Source organism: Microtus pennsylvanicus, chromosome 3 (genome assembly GCF_037038515.1).
Source record: "Microtus pennsylvanicus isolate mMicPen1 chromosome 3, mMicPen1.hap1, whole genome shotgun sequence".
In the NCBI taxonomy this organism is placed as follows: Eukaryota; Metazoa; Chordata; class Mammalia; order Rodentia; family Cricetidae; genus Microtus; species Microtus pennsylvanicus.
In genome coordinates this window covers 27932352-27950443 of record NC_134581.1, presented here as the reverse complement: position 1 = coordinate 27950443, position 18092 = coordinate 27932352, and the positions used below count along the sequence as shown (strand labels likewise).

General features: G+C 42.8%; 1 long non-coding RNA gene across 1 annotated transcript; it reads right to left on the bottom strand.

The window, feature by feature from the left end:
- Nucleotide 1: 1 nt before the first annotated feature.
- On the bottom strand, nucleotides 2–18092 carry LOC142846968 (uncharacterized). Its single transcript, XR_012910100.1, has 4 exons — nucleotides 17930–18092; nucleotides 12166–12280; nucleotides 278–371; nucleotides 2–52 (listed from the first exon to the last, which is right to left on the bottom strand). It is a non-coding gene; the product is annotated as an uncharacterized LOC142846968 (long non-coding RNA).

Here is an 18092-nt window from a genome sequence, read left to right as displayed (position 1 = left end):
ATGACTCTGGAGAGCAATCTAGGCTGGCCCGGGGTCTCAAAACACAGGTCGGCTGAATAAACGGAAAATATATAAGATACACACAAAACAATAAACTGTATAAACAAGAAACAAAAGATACATATTAAACACATTACAATTAATGCCATTACGTATGTCTTAAAAGGAAGTGAACAGGGGAAAAAAAGATAAATAATCGAATAAATGCATCAATCAATCACAAAGAAATCCAGCCAGACCAAACTATGATATACCCGAAACCGAGAAGTGTAATTACCTGAAAGCCCTATACTTAAGGTCCAGGAAGAAAAAGCACGGCCATTGTTCCTTCATTGCCTCTGTCCCTTCCAGTGCACGTGTCCCATAAAATACTAAAGCATGGCCAACAACAGGAAGAAAAAGGAAATGAGAAGTTCTTCCATTAGCAATAGTGTACAGTACTCTGCCGAGGAACCTCGCACCGTTGGCCCCAGGACAACCACCCGTCACTTTCGTAAAGACGACCATTACCCGTTCCTAACTGAGCTGACCTTCCCTCCCTACAGGACCAAAGTGCTCTCTTTCCAGGACAGCCAGCACTACACGGAGAAACAACCTCAAAAAACAAACAACGAAAACAAAAATTAAAAAGAACAAAAAAAAAGAAAGAAAGAAGGGTGAGAGAGAGAGAGGGAGGAAAGAGAAGAGGAGAGAAGAGACGAGAAGAGAAGAGCACATCCTGATATCCTGATTTTCCCTAAGTTTGTCCAAAGAGACCCTCATTTATTGTAGCTGGGCACAAGGACACTCCACAAACGACATTGCTTTTGATCTTTCTCTGAGTCCTACCTACTTAGATAATTCACTAAAATGAGGATTCTTCTCCACCCACACTGGTAGTTGTGTATTTTATGCTGATTCTCTTGTTACTCTCATGGGCAAATTAGACTGTAGTTAGTTTAGGTTTCCACTGCCAAGTGAGTGACGGGATCCACACATCTGGGTCTAAACTGAAAACCACATTTGACCTGAATATTTGGCTTGGGAAATATTTTAATATTAAATATTATTAAATATAAATAATATTAAAATAGCTAGAGATATTTTAATCATTTTCTTCCAAGGGTATGCCATATCTTGAGATATATTTTTTGTGTATCCCCAGATTTTTTAAAAGTTTAAAAATTAATTAATTTAATCTGGATGTGGTGGTTCATGCCTTTAATATCTGCAGTCTGGAGGCAGAGACAGGTGGATACTTGAGTTTGAGACCAACCTGGTCTAAAGAGTTCTAGTACAGCCAGGGCTACACAGGGAAATCCTGACTCCAAAAGTCTACATATAATGTGTGTATGTATGTATATTATGTACATATAATGCGTATGTATGTATGTTTATATGTATATATATTATAGATGCAGGATATGTTGTATGTGGGGAGTATATGCCACAGAGTGGACAGCTTTGTGGAATTGTTTCTCCCATTCCACTTTTATGTGGGTTCTGGGGGGTTGTCTAGACTTGTGCGGCAGGTGTCTTTACCCGCTGAGCCATCCCGTGAGACTGAGAGCCATCCTGTGAGACCGAGAGCCATCCCGTGAGACCGAGAGCCATCCCGTGAGACCGAGAGCCATCCTGTGAGACCGAGAGCCATTCCATGAGACAGAGAGTGAGAGTTTTTACTTAGCTTTTCAAATAACAGTCGTTTTTTTTTTTGAAAAACTAGGGGCTAGTGAATGAACAGTTTGAGTATTTAACCACTAGAGGGCATATCACACATGGTATTTGGGGTTGGGTTTACTCCCTCTCCCCCTTCAATTGTATAAAAATCAAAATGTAGATTTCAAAGTGTTTCAGAAGATAAGAAGAAGAATATGAGATAAGTGGTCTTCATATAAGCGATTCAGGGAAGAGGAGGAGGAGTCCATAGGCATGGAATGAAGGGTTTTTGTTCCTTCATTTTGTTTATGAGTCAGGTTCTCTTGTTCACACTGGCTTCAAACTCCTGTACCAGAGACTGGCCTTGAACTCCTGGTCTTCCAGCCTCCACATCCCAGGGGCTGGAATTATATAGGCACACTCCAGCAAGACTAGCCTTTTGGTAAATGTTTAAGTAGGAAGAAAGGAATGGAGGACAAGGGGAAATCCTTGAAATCTAATCTGGGTCCTGCCTTATACAATCAAATAGATGCACAAACCTTTTCATCAGCACAGAATGGGAGGAAAGAACTCGGGTTTGCTCTAAAGTAACAGGAGGTGCAGTCCCAGGGAAACGCTGCGCTGCGGACTGAAGGCGAAGGAAGCTTGAGGGAGGACGGAAAGGGAATTCCATCCTTACATAGAAGCATCAAATTTTCAATTAGGTTTTCTTATTGGCAACATATTTATATTATAGAAACCTAAAAAGTACAAATCAGTAGACATTGAGAGGTCAACTCTCCCGCTTCCCTGCTCTACCTACAACAGCTCCCCACCTTGAAGAACAACGCCCACTAATTTCTTGTATATTATAACAAAAACATGCATTTATTGACTTTTAGCTCGGGAGGTCCATGACGGTTTCTTCTCCACAGAATGCCTCTGTGCTTTGTCCCCTTCTCCCATCACCTTCACCTTTTTCAACTGAAGTCTTGGTGATCTTCCTGCAGCCGACCACGGAGTGGCTCGTTGTCTGCAAGCTGCTAGCCCTTAAAGGCACAGCACTTTTAAAGAAGTGATGCCGTCCCACAGTTCTATTATAATTATGCTCATGCTTAACTTACTCTGTCTCCACCAAAGTTCTGTCAAAAAGCAAAGCTGTGATGAATACCTCTTTATGCATGTCGGTTTTCTATGCCCGTATCTGTAGGATAAATATTGATTGAATCCAAAGATGCTCACAACTGAAGTTCCTGCTGCTGCTGTCAATTCATCTTCCTCTACCCCCTCCCATCCTATTTTTCTATTATTTGTTCGCTGGGTTTATACTTGATTTTTTTTAATTTTGTTTTGTTTTTATCTTGGTCAACATACAACATGAGCAACATCTCCTGGTGTTTCACTTTGTGTTTTTCATTAGAGGGTCAACATCTAAAAAATACTTTATTGCTCCTTTTAATTGTATGTATAGATGTGTGTTTGTATATGGGTTTGTGTAAATGAGTGCAGTACCCACTGAGGCCAGAAGAGAATGTCGTGGAATATTATTTTGAGATGTGTTACATTCATTTATGCTGTGAAATATTTGTTCTAATAATGTAAGGTGTGTTGCATTCATTTATGTTGCATTTGTTTAGCTCTGTGATACCGTGTTACTTTACCTGTCTAAAATACCTGATTGGTCTGATAAAGAGCTCAACGACCAATAGCAAGACAGGAGAAAGGATAGGCAGGGCTGGCAGGCAGAGAGAATGAATAGAAGGAAAAATCTGGGAAGAGAAGAAGAAGCAAGATCAAGGACCCAGATACACAACCAAACACAGATTTAGAAGGAAAGGAAAGGTATACAGAAATAGAGAAAGGTAAAAGCCCAGAGGTTGACTGGAGAGGTGGCTCAGAGGTTAAGAGCACTGACTGCTCTTCCAGAGATCCTGATTTCCACTTCCAGCAACCACATGGTGGCTCACAACCATCTATAATGGGATCTGGTGCCCTCTTCTGGCCTGCAGGCGGAACACTGTATACATTAAAAAAAAATCCAGAGGCAAAAGATAGACAGGATAATATCAGTTAAGATAAACTGGTTAGAAACAAGCCAAGCTAAGGACGGGCATTCATAGAAGCCTCCATGTGATTTATTTGGGAGCTGGGTGGCAACAGCCCCCACAAAAGCCAAGGATACAAGGGAGTGTTAGATTCTCTGAAGCTGGAGTTATAGGCAGTTGTGAGTCACTGGATGTAGGTTCTGGGAACCGACTTGGGTCCTCTGCATAAATAGTTTCTACTTTTTAATTGCTGAGTCATTCTCTCTCCTATATTTAAGGGAAAGGCTCGTCTTAATCACGGAACAACACTGTGTAAAAGGTACACTTCCAGGCATTATTAGCCAATTAAGACAAGAGGGGGGAAGGTACCCCGAGATGAAGGACAGGAGAATCTGAGCAGTGCCTGAACCATCCCATGAGCAAACCTTCCAATGCCACCCCTTCAGCCACCAGGCAGTCCCAGACTACGTACTGCCTTGTATTTCGGAGCCCGGCTCTTCCCAGCAAGCTGAGAAAAAGCCAATTCCACCTGGAACTCAAAGGAACAAAACGAGGCAATCATTTCCAAAACGTTCCTCAAACCCCCTGACCTTCAGCCATGCAGAGCTGATTCCTTGGGACCTTTCCCCCTGCATTTTAAGATCAACTCTGTTCAACAGAAATAAAATCCTAGGTATATATATAACTTCAATTGATCTAGTAGCTATTACATTAAAAAATTAGAAGCAGAGCCAGGATAGAATGGCCCCATAATTCCAGTCGTTCGTGTATTCTACTCTGTAAAATCCAATCTATAAAATAAAGAAGCAACTTATTGATTTAATACAATATATGCAAATATTATCATACAAATATTATTATTTCAACATATAGTCAATATTAAAGACCATCACTGAATTTTTTTTTCTCTTCTGAATCCTTATGATCCAGAGAGTCTATCTATACTCATTGCATCTCAAATCAGACTAGCAACGCTTCAAGGGTTCAGTGCCAGCATGTGTCTGGACTAGCATCATTAATATTCTCAGAACCCGACCTTTGATCTGCTCATTGATTACCCATCCCAGCAACACTGTTTGAATTAACTGATTATTAGATATTAGCAAGGCACATGCCCTCCTACTGAGTTATATCGTCAGCCCCTACAGGCTTCCTGAAAAAGAGTTAAATCACACAGCTAAAGGGATGGTCTTTCTCATTCCCCTCATTCTGCAAATCCAAGACTCTGTTCTCCAGCCCTTCTTCTGTGTAGGTGTGGCGGTTTGACTAAAACAGCCCCCGTAGGTCCATAAGAAGTGGTACCATTAGGAGGTGTGGCTTTGTTGGAAGAGGTGTGTCACTGTGGGCTGGCTTTGAGGTCTCAGAAACTCCAGCCAGGCTTAGTGACTCTCTCAGTCTTTTCTTGCTGCCTGTGGATCCAGAACTCTCAGCTGATTCTCCAGCACCACATCTGCCTGCATGCTACTATGCTTCCCGCCATGATGATAATGGAATAAACCTCTGAACTATAAACCAGCCCCAATTAAATATTTTCCTTTATAAGAGTTGCCACAGACATGGAGTCTCTTCACAGCAATAGAAACCTTAACTTAGACAGTAGACTAGGGACAAAAGTGGAAAGAAAAATTCTTTGTTCATATTTTAATACTTCTTGGATTTTAATCGCATGAACATATTACCTGCCCCTTATAGAGAAGAATTAAGAGATGTGTCTATGTATAATATCCTTGATAAGATGCCTGTCTAGCCTTTATAAAAAGAATTTAAGATCACAAAAACTCTGTTCTTTCTTTCCATGTTGGTGTGTAATGCATGTTCTACCCAGCAGAAACATACCCTGCTTGTAAGCAACCATTCTGCGTTCCTCATACCAAATATTCAGCCAAGTTTTCTTCTCATTCCTGTCCCTCATCCCCATAGGTTCCATACCAATTTCATGGCAAACTTTGTTATTTTCCATGACAACGGAGTGTTCACATGCATTTTAATCAAATCTGAATAGCATCCAGATTCTTCTTCCTCCTTTTTTGTTTTATTTTGTTTTTCATTTCTTCAAAACAGTGTTTCTCTGTGTAACAGTCCTGGCTGTCCTGGAACTTGCTCTGTTGATTACATTTGTTAGTCATTTGGGCAAGAAACCACTCTTGCCTGGACTGCTTGATGGTATGCTGTGTGAACTGGACATGCAGGACCCACAGACTGCTGAACTTACCCTAAAGGTTGGACAATCCTTCAGGGTTCCTGTTTCATGAAAGAGTCTGCAAGACATTCTGCAGGACACAGAAGAAAGTGACTGCAAACTGCCAATATAAGCAGAACTGTCTTTGAAATTCCCTGCTTCATGGAAAAGTCTACTGGATATTATGGGCCAGTAGGCTGAAGATGGATGCCCCAAAAGTACAGAAGAACTTTGGGAGACTGTCCAGGCAGTGAGATGTCTCTGTCAATTCTAGAGTTTTGGAAGTTGTTTACAGTGTACTTCCTTTTTACTCAGGCAATATTATAACCTTCTGGAGTCTTTGATGGAGTTGAAGAATAGTTAGTTATAGTTTTCCTTAGTTATGATAAAAGATAAAGTATATAAAGTATTGTAACTTTAATTCTTGCTTGATACCTGTTTTGTTATATGTAATATTACTATGTTAAAATTAAAACCTTCCTTTTGATTTAAACAGAAAAGGGGAAATGATGTGGAATTCCCCTCTGTATGCTGTGAATACAATTGGTTAATAAAGAAACTGTCTTGAGCCTATAGCAGAGCAGGAGAGAACAGAGCTAGATGGGGAAAACTAAACTGAATGCTGGGAGAAGGAAGGTAGAGTTTAGCCATGTAGCCTTCACAGACAGAGTTTACTCGGTAAACCACAGCCACGTGGCGATACACAGATTAATGGAGATGGGTTAAATTAATATGTAAGAGTTAGCCAATAAAAAGCTAGAGCTAATAGGCCAAACAGTGATTTAATTCATACAGTTTCTGTGTGGTTATTTCAGGAGTCTGGGCAGCCAAGAAACAAACAAGCAGCCTCCATACGACACTCTGTAGACCAGACTGGCTTTAAACTCACAGAAGTCTGCTTGACTCTGTCTCCCAAGTACTGGTATTAAGGCATGTACCACCACTGCCTAGCTTCTTCCTCCAATTTTAAAAAAATAGTATGTGCATTTACTGCCTGATCATCATGAAGTGTCTTCCATTTCAATCAAGACATCTCTTAGAGCACCTTCATCCATACGTATGCTGGCTAGTTTTATATCAACTTGACACAAGCTAGAGTCACTGGAGAGGAGGGAACCTCAATTAAGACAATACCTCCATAAGATCCAACTGTAGGGCAATTTTTCTTAATTAGTGATTGGTGGGGGAGTGCCCAGCCCATTGTGTGCAGTACTCATCCCTGAACTGGTGGTCCCGGGATCTATAAAAAAGGCTAAGCAAGTCATGTGGTTTTGGGGGCTGTGGACCCCATGACCCTGAATTTCCTGTAAACAACTTGTTTTCCTCTGCTCTGGCAGTCTGCAGCTGCTCTGAGAATGAGACCCTGATGGCAGAGGAGTGGGTGCTGATGAGTCTGCAGCTGGAAGATCCCAAGAGCTGGGGCGTGGCCAGAGGCCCTATATAAGCTGCCCCTGAGCACAATAAAGTAGGCATTCTTGGTTCAAGGACCCTGTCCCCATCTCTCTCTCTCTCTCTCTCTCTCTCTCTCTCTCTCTCTCTCTCTCTCTCTCTCTGTGTGTGTGTGTGTGTGTGTGTGTGTGTGTGTGTGTCTGTTTAAGTCTCCAGCTTAGTTCCCAGCTTGCACACAGTCCCGTAGTGCAGGCACTACAATGGGGAACAAGCCAGTAAGCAGCACCTTTCCATGGCCTTTGCTTCAGCTGCTGCCTCCTCCAGGTTCCTGCTTGAGTTCCTGTCCTGACTTCCTTCAGTAATAGACTATGAGGTGGAAATGTAAGCCAAATAAACTCTTTCTTCCCCAACTTGATTTAGGTTATGGTGTTTCACCATAACAATAGTAAGTAACCCTAACTAAGACGATATGGAAGCATGGTGTTCTGTGTTGCTAGTTCATAATTTAATCAGATCCTTATCAATCAAGTCTTGAGTTGTCTTTAGTGTACACTGTTCCAACCAGTGTTAGACTATAAACCTTGTGCTTAGCCACTTTCAAGTATGCAAACATGTCTTCAGGATAAATCTCTCAAAGGAAAACTGCATAAGGTATCAATGAACAGCTAATTTTGATAGACATTACTAAGCTGACCAACATTAACTTACATTTTAGGAGGTTTTTATTGTTGTACAATATTCTCAAGTTCAGAAGGTAGATGGTATAGCATATGGGCCCCTTAAGATGGTAAGTCTTGATTGTCAAATTGTCAGCTCGATGAGCTCTAGAACCCCCTATGAGAGGAGGCTCTGGCATGTCTGTGGAACATTGTGTAGACCAGGTTGGTTGAGGTGGGAATACTTGCCCACTGTGGATGCCACCACTCCGTGGGCTGAGAGCCCAGACTATACAAACAGAGGAAACCCATTTGATCACAAGCACTCAGGGCCTTCTGTTTCCTGGCTATAGTGTGAGCAGCTGTCTCAAGCTCCTGCTGCTGAGACTTCTTGGCCATGATGAACTAAACCTCAGAACTGTGAAGCCAAATAAATCCCTTTCTACCTTAAGTTGCTCTCATTACTGTTTATTTGTTTTGTTTTGTTTTTTTTATCACAGCAGTGAAAACAAGTAACTAACTGTGATGGTTTAAATGAGAATGGCCCCCATAGGCTCAGTGTTTGAATGACTGATTCCCCACTTGATGGAACTGTTTGGAAAGGTTAGGAAGTGTGATCTTGTTGTAGGATGGCACGTCCCTGGGGGTGGGCTTTTAGGTTTCAAAGCTTTGTGCTTACAGATCAGGGTGTAAGCTCTCAGCTACTGCCCTGGTGCCATGCCTGCCTGCCTGCTGCCATGCTTCCTGCTGTGAAGGTCATGGATTCACCCACTGAAACTGTGAGCCCCAATAAAATTTCCCTTCTATAAGTTGCTTTTGTTATGGTGTCTCTTCACAGCAATAGAAAAATAACTAAGACACTAACACACTGCTCCTACTGAGGCTTATTATTAGAATAACTGAGGTTATTCTAAATTGTTGTATAAAAACAATGATAAAATAAGCATTTATTTGTAAGATCTCTTGCGTAGGTATTTTTCCACAATCATTGACAGAGTGAAGAGAGAGGGAGAAAAGTAAGAAGAGGGGAAGACAGTGTGGGGAATATGGTACCCAGAAAAAGATAGTGAAGCAGAAAGTGCCATAGGGCTTAGACCCACAGGAAGGTTTGATGTTTTATTCTAGACCAAGATTATATTATTTGCTTCCCAAAGATCATCCTGCGAGCCATCTGGAAAGTGGTTGGAGGGAGCTGTGGTGTGACACCTAGCATCAGAGGGAGGCCTAGTTGGAGTGAAATGAACAAACTCTTAGCAGGGGGAAGCAAATTATCACAGAAAACGCCCTGCTTCCTACAGTGGTCACCAGGGAGCACTCTGGAGAGTGATATAAGGGGTACAGGAATCAATGAGCCAGATAAGACAGGCACAGCCTCTGCCTTCAGGGATTTAGCAAAGAGTTGTAGGTATGGATCATTGCACCATGCACGGTGTTACAAAGACTGGATGCTTTGCACGTGAAACACCACTTTGTTACCAGGTCAAGGTTTTCTTTTTTCTCTCTCTTTGGCCCTCCAACCTCCCTTTCCCTCTGACAAGCCTCTTCTCTCTGATTTCTTCACTGGGAAGGGTTAGTGAGGCTCTTAAATGGGATCACTTTGAAAAAACTCTGGTCCTGGCTTTCTAGTTCCTTTTTCAGTTGCTGTGCTACCCCCAACAAAAACAAGCTTAGTTCAGCGAGAGTTTTTTTGGCGCATGGTTCCAGATTACAACCCATCACGGCAGGGAAGTCATGGAGACAGAAACTTAGGGAGAGGGTCATGTTGCATCCACAGTCGAGAAGCAGAGAGCAAGGAAAGCATGTTGCTACTCACTTCTCTTCCTCCACTTATCTAGTCCAGGATCCCAGGGAACAGCACCACCCACGGTGCCCTTTTCAGGGTAATATAATTGAGATATCCCCTCCTCCCCTGCCCAAGCATGAGCAGAGGCCCATCTCCCAGGTGATTCTGTTCAGCTGATAATCAACTAGCTTCTGAAGAGGAGTACTGAATTATATTTGGTGAATGGGTGAGAAAAAAAAATCTCTTTCTTCCCCATTTGCTTTCTGGAATCCCTGCCAGCCTTTCCTGTCAATCATGTGGGTTCTTCTTCAGCTCTGTAATGTCATTAACAATGGAGAAAACTGGGCTCATTAAATCTGTGCAGCGGTTTGCCTGAGTCATAAGCTGGGAGGAAAGGCAAATTAATTGCTTACATATTTTTAATTTATTCTCTTTCCAAAGTCACCCTTTTAAAAGATAAAATATTTATCTCCTCCATCCTTTAATATATCAGGAAGAGTAGTGAAGGCGTCCATTTATCTGATTAATAGATATCAAATTATTCTGGTTCAGTTTATTGTTTTAGACCACATTTCTGTAGGGACATTAATAAATGTGATTGCTTTTGCTAGAATATTCGTTAATCCTGTGGTTTAGTGTGTGGATAATGGAACACATTGTTCTGCTGCCTCTTAGTGAGCTTTCCCCGCTGGCTAGCCGAAAAGCAAAGAAACTGATTTGACAAACACGTGTGCAGCCAGAGGACCAAGACAGTTTTCAAATCTCTTTACACTCTCAGACAACAGCATAAAGGTACGTCTGAATATAGTTTTCTTTTCTAACAGGTTTTTCTTCATCAGCCTTTTAAAAATTTAGCGAAGAAATCTGAGGCAGTCGCTAAAGATAGAATGGCGTCCCTCCCCATTTTCCCAGAATGAAGCCGTAATCCTAGGTGTGCTTGTGTGTGGATATGAGGCCTAGGAGAAGTGATAGCAGTTTTCAAAAAAAAAATCATCAAGGTGGGTCCTTAATGCAGCTGAGTTGGTGTCCTTTGATAAGAAGAAGCTTTGCCAGGGTGCTCTCTGTCTCTCTCTCTGTCTCTGTCTCTGTCTCTCTCTCTCTCTCTCTCTCTCTCTCTCTCCCTCTCTCACTCCCTCCCCCCTAATCCTCTCTTTGCCTCTGCCATCAGAGATGCAGCCCTTTGCTGGCCAGGAGGAGCTCTTGCCAGGAACTGACCCTACTGGACCACGATCAGACCTCAAGAGTGGAGAAAATATAATTTCAGGAGAAGCCACCCAAGCCTGTGAGACAATGCCACGGCAGGGGAGCCAACAGGACAGCGGACTTTGGAAATTCTAGAATGCTGCTCCTTGCTGTTTCTGGTCAAAAAGACTGTATTCGGCTTGGAGACCTTACTTACAATCATTTTCTTTATCCGTTTGTGGTTTTTTGCCTTCTTTATGGATAAGCAGCCCCAAGTGGACAAAACCGTATGATGACGAAAGACTGCTTTGTTGATTCAGGTCACCCCACAGCTGTCAACTGACATAATTTTAGTCACAACATCACGAGGGCTTTCTAGTCAAGGACAAATCGATGTTTGACAAATAAGTGTCAAGTCAAATGTTAACTCTTATGTATACCTCGAAGGTCCTCTGCCCCCAGAGAAATCTATATAGATCAATGCATATGTATGCAGGGCTATCCCCACCCCCATCCCTTATTGACAACATGAAATCAAAAGCTTCTCACTCAAGGAAACTAGCTAAGCATGCACATTTGCCTACTCCTGTCCCGGAGACTGTCACTGTGTTGATATTTTTAAAGGAGAGAAATCAAATCAAATCATCAGAGAATAGGAGAGGAAGCCAATGAAGAACAGTATAAAGCTGGAGGAGAGATAAGGAAGCAAAGATCCAGAACATATCAGGGAAGAGAAGGCAGATAAGGCCAAGAGCTGCGGGCAACAGCGCTGACAAGGACCTCACATCCAGACTAGCACAGTGCGGCTCTCGCTTTCTGTTATCACAATAAAATACCTGGCTGTTTTATAGAGAAAAGAGTATTTAGCTCACATTTTGGAAGCTGAAAGTCTGGAATTGGGAGGTGGCATTAGAGCAGCAAGGGCTTCCTTGACTGTGAGCATCACACAGCAGGTGGGATTATGGCCAGATGGTATGCAAATGGGAGAAGTCAGCCGGTAAGACAGGAAGTCAGAGAGAATTCAGGGCTCAGGGCACTCCGCTTTGACAACTCGCTTGGGTGGGAACTATTGAGGTCCCATAGAACTACCTTAATCTCTTCCAATGGCGGTGTCCCCCATTGCTTAATCACCTCCTATGAGCCCCCATCTTTTAAAGGCTCGCCACCTCTCAGTTCTACCTCCAATTCATGAGGCACACCCCTGATTCTCTTTTGGTTTGGAGGCCAAACCATAGTGCAAGATGCTATCTGAGAACATATTAGCTACCATGTCATCGCCCCTGCTTTATCATTTCACATTAAAATTACACATACATGTAAGTCATTCTTTTGTAGAACTACATAATATTCCATAACTTGTTCTCCCAATCCTTTGTTTAAAAAAATTTCAGATTATTTTCATTTTGGTTCCTCCTGCCAAGGATGTAATCTACAAAAAAAGAGAACACAATGAATTTCTTATATATCTATGGCCTTTATATTGACATTTTTGTTTTTATAAGTTACATTTTCAAAAGTAAAACTTCTGAGTCGAAATGCCTGTATAAATTCCATTTTAACTTGCCTGCCAGCTGGAATGGCATTTCCAGGAACTGCAGTAGTAATCCCGAGGATCACCCATATCAATACTGAGTGGGGGTCACCTGTTCTCTGTCTCCATTCAATGCCTGTGTTGCTGTATTGTACTTTAAGACTGGTGATTTCTTGTCTTCCTACCTTATCTCCATGCTGAGATTCTTACAAATACTCTTCTACATTTTTTTTCTGTTATTTTGTTATTTATATTTCTAATCAGCCTGGAATCTGTTTTTATTAGAGTGTGAAATAATGTAAGTAATGATGATAGCTAACATTTACTGATGAATTTCTACAAGCTAGGCACTCTGAAAAAATACTGTCTAAAGTTCATATAGATAAGAAAAGTGAGTATTGTAAAACTTGAGGAATCACCCAAGCACACGTATCTCCTAATACTAAACACTGTGACTTAAGCTAAATCTTACTCTGGACTATCTCCTCAAATATCCAGATGAAGAGCTAATTAATACCTTTTTCCATGTAATTGGATCACACATTCCATTGTGTGTGTGTGTGTGTGTGTGTGTGTGTGTGTGTGTGTGTGCTTGGTATTAAGGATCACAGGGCACCACACATGCTACAGGGTGGAGCTGCATTCCCAGGCCCCAATCTTCAAGCTCTCAAATGTGGTCACTTTGTCTCTGGAGTCCACTGCATCTGTGCCACCACAATGCTGTTTTTCATTTTATACTTTCAGGGTAAGCTTTGTTTTCTCTTTGATAAGGCAAGTCCATGACAAAACCATCTAACAGATTAATAAATTTTGGATGTTTGTTCTGGGCAAATCATTGGTCCAGTTCCAAAGAAAACATGTCTGTGCATTTTGATTTGGATTGCATTAAGTGTGTCTTAATTTGTTAAGAATTGACACTTATGTATCAATCTCTCTCTTCAGTCACATGGTACAATGTCCACTTATTTAGAGTCTTCAATAAAAGGTTAGACATTTCTCTAGCTCTTTGTACTCTTGTATGAACTCCCTAAGCCATCATGTTGTGAGTAGGATATGTTCACATATGTATCCGGTAATCACAGAGGTAAAGCTGAGGTGTGTGTTTATGAGCCTAACCTGTTTTTGTTCTTGTTCTGGGAACAGGGTTTCACTGTGTAGCCCAGGCTGGCCTGGAACTCATTACATAGCCCAAGTTGCCCTCAAAAATCGAAGTTCTCCAGTCTCAGATCCTGAGTGCTGGATCGTAGGCCTCTGCCACCATAGCTGGCTTCTAGATTTTGCTTTTATAAAACGTACCCTGCAAAGGCTTGCTCCCTTTTCCAGTTAGATTTTTGGACAGAGAATGTTACACCTTCTTTAAAAGCCACCTGCAGCAATTGCACAACAGCGCTGAGGGCAGCGCCATCCCTCGTCCCTGGTCATTTTGACAGCGACCTTAAGTGTTCACTCAGGAAAATGGCGCTGAGCACTGTAAACCAGTCGTTGATGGCTTTCGATAGCTTCCTTGTGCTCCTAATGTGCTTAGAATTTATTATTATTAATGACTTTGGTTTGCGGCTCAACGATAGAACACTTACCTAGCATTTGGAATGCCTTAGGTTCATGTTCCTGAATGGGGGTTGTAGGACCACTTATTGGTTGATTTTTGTTTGTTTGTTTTGTTTATCTGGCTTGGGTTAAGACAAGGTCTCGCTGCGTAGGTCTGGCTGGTCTGGAACAGGTAAATGGACTAGGTTGGCCTTGAACTTGCAACCCTCCAATCTATGCTTCTTTAGTGCTAATGTCACAAATGTCAGAGGCCTGTGCCACCACACCCAGCCAATTATTCCCTGTTTTTTTTATTTATTTTTATTTTATTTTATTTATTTATTTATTTGGTTTTTCGAGACAGGGTTTCTCTGTAGTTTTGGAGCCTGTCCTGGAACTAGCTCTTGTAGACCAGGCTGGTCTTGAACTCACAGAGATCCGCCTGCCTCTGCCTCCCAAGTGCTGGGATTAAAGGCGTGTGCCACCACCGCCCGGCCCCTGTTTTTTTTTAAATCTAGTGTCATAATCACATAACTTTTGCCCTTAAGTTTGTTACAATATTGTGGACACTGTGGTATTTCCAGTGCTGTGGAGTGCACAGCTGTGGGACATGCACTGTGTGGTCATCCGGGCACCTCGGCCATTCTGACCTTGGGAAAAGTTGAGCCTTTTTTTAGTTTACTGTGAGATTCCACCATGACCTTAAAGCCACACACACACAAAAAATCTGCTACAAAATACACAACACAACAATTACAGAACGCTTTCTGTTAAGAAAACACATATAAACAATTCTAAATAAAACAAGAGAATATAATCCGGTCGTGTTAAAAACTGGCAACAAATGATAGGAGACTATAACTCCAAGCCAGAACAAGGAAACCAAAAATATAAGCTTAGCGGGGGGGGGGGGGGTGGGGTCTAGATACACAAATGATATACCAAGTAAACCAGAAGCTACATGCTAAAAGCAACCAGTTAGGATTGCAAGTGAGAAAATCCTGCTCGGGGTTTTAAGAACGTTTTTCTGCCTTCTTTGAGAATTTGTGAAACGCTGTGTTGAAAGCGGCAAGAAGGGTGGAGCCCTGCACGCTGTCTGATGATTAATGCATGCAAGCCATTTATGATAGAGAGGGATGCATGCTGACTCAGCAGGTCTCCTTCCTTCAGCCTGACAAGGGCACCAAAGGAATTCAAAACAATGCTGGGACTCTCAGAAAATTACTGATTAAGCTCCGTTTCTTAAGAATTCTTGTAATTAAGGATTCCTTTTCTTTGGTTCTTGCTGGCCTTTGCATCAAGGGGCACGCGATTGATGCCACCCAACAGTCTTCTGGATTGTCGTTTTCAAACAGCTACATAGATTGCTTGGGAATCCCTCTGGAAATGCAGAACTGAGATCTCTCATTTGTGGGAATTTTCCGATTTCTAGGAATATGTTCATTTATTTATGAATTTGACCTGTATGGGCTCCTGTGATATGAGGACCAGGTACAGGGAACAGTGTGCTAGGCTGGTGCCTGCCCTTAGGGGCTTGGGGACATGGATTGTATTGCACAGAAATTGTGAGCAACCCACCACGGCTGCAATAGAGTACCACTGGTAAATGAAGAACCATCCCAATGTTTAACTGCAGAAATTGCTTTTTCAATCGCAGGCAGATTTTATGATGTTAGAGTCTCTAACTGTTCGTGCAGCCCACCTGTTTCCCCTGACACCCCTTACTGAATATTTTTTTCTTCTCTTAAGCAGGGAGAAGCTGGATTTCTTCTCTGCCCTTTCTCTAGGGCTGAGGCCAGCATGCCCCAGCTATCCCAGCAGGCATCTCCCCTCTGCCTTGCCCCAGCCTTCATGCACACAACGGTGCGAATTCGGGGTCCCAGGCAGAGGTCCCCACACATCTGGGAATGCCTGTGGGATAAGCAGGGAAAGCCTGACAGAGAAGTGAAGAGGAACATCTAGGGTTTTGTTTTTGTTTTGTTTTATTTTCTTAAAAAGAAATTTGTTGAAACAGGAGCCACCCACTGTTCACATAGTTCACTTTCTAATTCTATTCTTGGGAATATACAGGAAGTAAACAAATGAAAAATTTTAAGTGACCACTCATAATTCTTTGACTATCAAGCCCTCTCAGTGGTGAGCCATTGTGATGGGCTGGAATGTCACAGAGACACCTGCAGTGAAAATAACATGTGTGGCTCCATTGAGGCAATAAAAACAGAACATGGGATGGAATTCACACATGGGTGGTAAATGCATGAAGAGCTTTAGTTAGTTTAAAAATGCCTTAAAGAGAATTTTGGATATAGCCAATGCTTTGGGAAGCAATGAGCTGTCTTTCCCTAGAAAGTCTTCACTTGAACAAAACTGACGCCCTCTTATGCAAATTAGAACAAGTGATGACTGACATCTTGATGAGCTATTCTTGCCAGACGTAAAGGGAAGAACGGAAGCCACCCCCTTCTTGCTGGAGTTGTCAGTCTGTGCCTAGATCCTGCTTTTCAAGGTTCTGCGGCCTGTCACCTGGTCCTGGCTAGTTTTGTGTCAACTTGACACAAGCTAGAGTCATCTTAAAGGAGGAAATCTCAACGGAGAAAATGACTCCCTAAGACCCAGCTGTAAGGTGTTTTCTTAGTTAGTGATTGACAGGGGAGGGCCGAGCACATAGTGGATGGCTGTGGTGGTTTGAATGTAATTGACCCCCATAAGCTCACGGGCAGTGGCACTATTGGGAGGTGGCTTTGTTGGAGTAGACATGACCTTGTTGGAGGAAGTGTGCCACCGTGGGGGTGGGCATTGAGGTCTCATACATGTTTAAGCCACGTCCAGTGTCTCAGACCACTGTTGGTGAAGATGTAGGACTCTCAGCTCCTGCTCCAGCACCATGTCTGCCTGCACACTACCATGTCTTATCATGATGACAATGGACTAAATCTCTGAAAATGTAAGTCACCTCAATTAAGTGTTTTCCTTTATAAGAGTTGCCATGGCCATGGTGTCTCTTCATAGCAACAGAAATCCCGAAACAGTGGTGCCACCCCTGGGCTGGTGGTCCTAGGCTGTTGACAGAGGTTTCTGTCCCCCCAGGTCCCACAGCCATTCAGTCCCAAAGAAACACACAGAGGTCTACATTAATCATAAACTTGTTGGCCTATTAGCTCAGGCTTCTTATTCAATCTTACATCCTACATTAACCCATAATTCTTGTCTGTGTCAGCCGCGTGGATTGGCACCTTTTATCAGCAAGGAATTCTCATTCTTGCTTCCTCTGCGTCTGGGTGACGACTGCAGACTCAGTCTTTCCTCTCCCCAGAATTCTCCTGTTCTGGTTGCTGTGCCTATACTTCCTGCCTGGTTGCTCCACCTATACTTCCTGTCTACTGGCCAATCAGCATTTTATTAAACCACACAAGTGATAAACATTCACAGGGTACAAGACCATTGTCCCACAGCACCAGGTTCTACAAGAAAGTAGGATGAGGAAAGTCTGAGAGCAAGTCAGTAAGCAGCACCCCTCCATTGCTCTGCGTCAGCTCCTGCCTTCGGGTTTCTGTCCTGTTTGAGTTCCTGTCCTGCCTTCCTTTAGTGACAAACAGTGCAGTGGAAGTGTAAGCCAAACAAGCCCTTTGCTCTCCGTTTCTTTGGTCACGGTGTTTCATCACAGCAATAGTAACCCTAACTAAGCATACCTTCTACAGCTCACACTGAGGGCAGCTGTTCAAATCAAACCTGGTTTCTTACTCCCCCACCCCCACTCCAGTTGCTGCCTCCATCTCTCTTCTACAGATGTGGCCAGGATTTCTCCAGGATGCTCATCCTCCCCAAGGAGACTGACTGCTGGTACCCAGGCAGGATATCTCCTTTCTGAGGTCTCCTCCCAAGTGCATTCCCCCCAGAAACTTCCAGTTGAGCTTCCCCAACACTTAATCCCCCCCCCGCAGTGAACTGGGTGGCCAATATCTACCCACCCCCAGGGGTTCATCCCTTTAAATCTCTATGACTGATCCTGGTCAGACATACCCATTAAAAGAGGACTACCCTGGAAAGTGTACCATCTTAAGCTCACGTTTCACAATCTGGTACCCAAGCTTCTTGCCGCTTAAGGGGGCACTGGAGCAATAGAACTATCTTCCTCTCACTGGTACCATCCTGTGGCTGGCACACTCCACACGTCAGTCTTCAT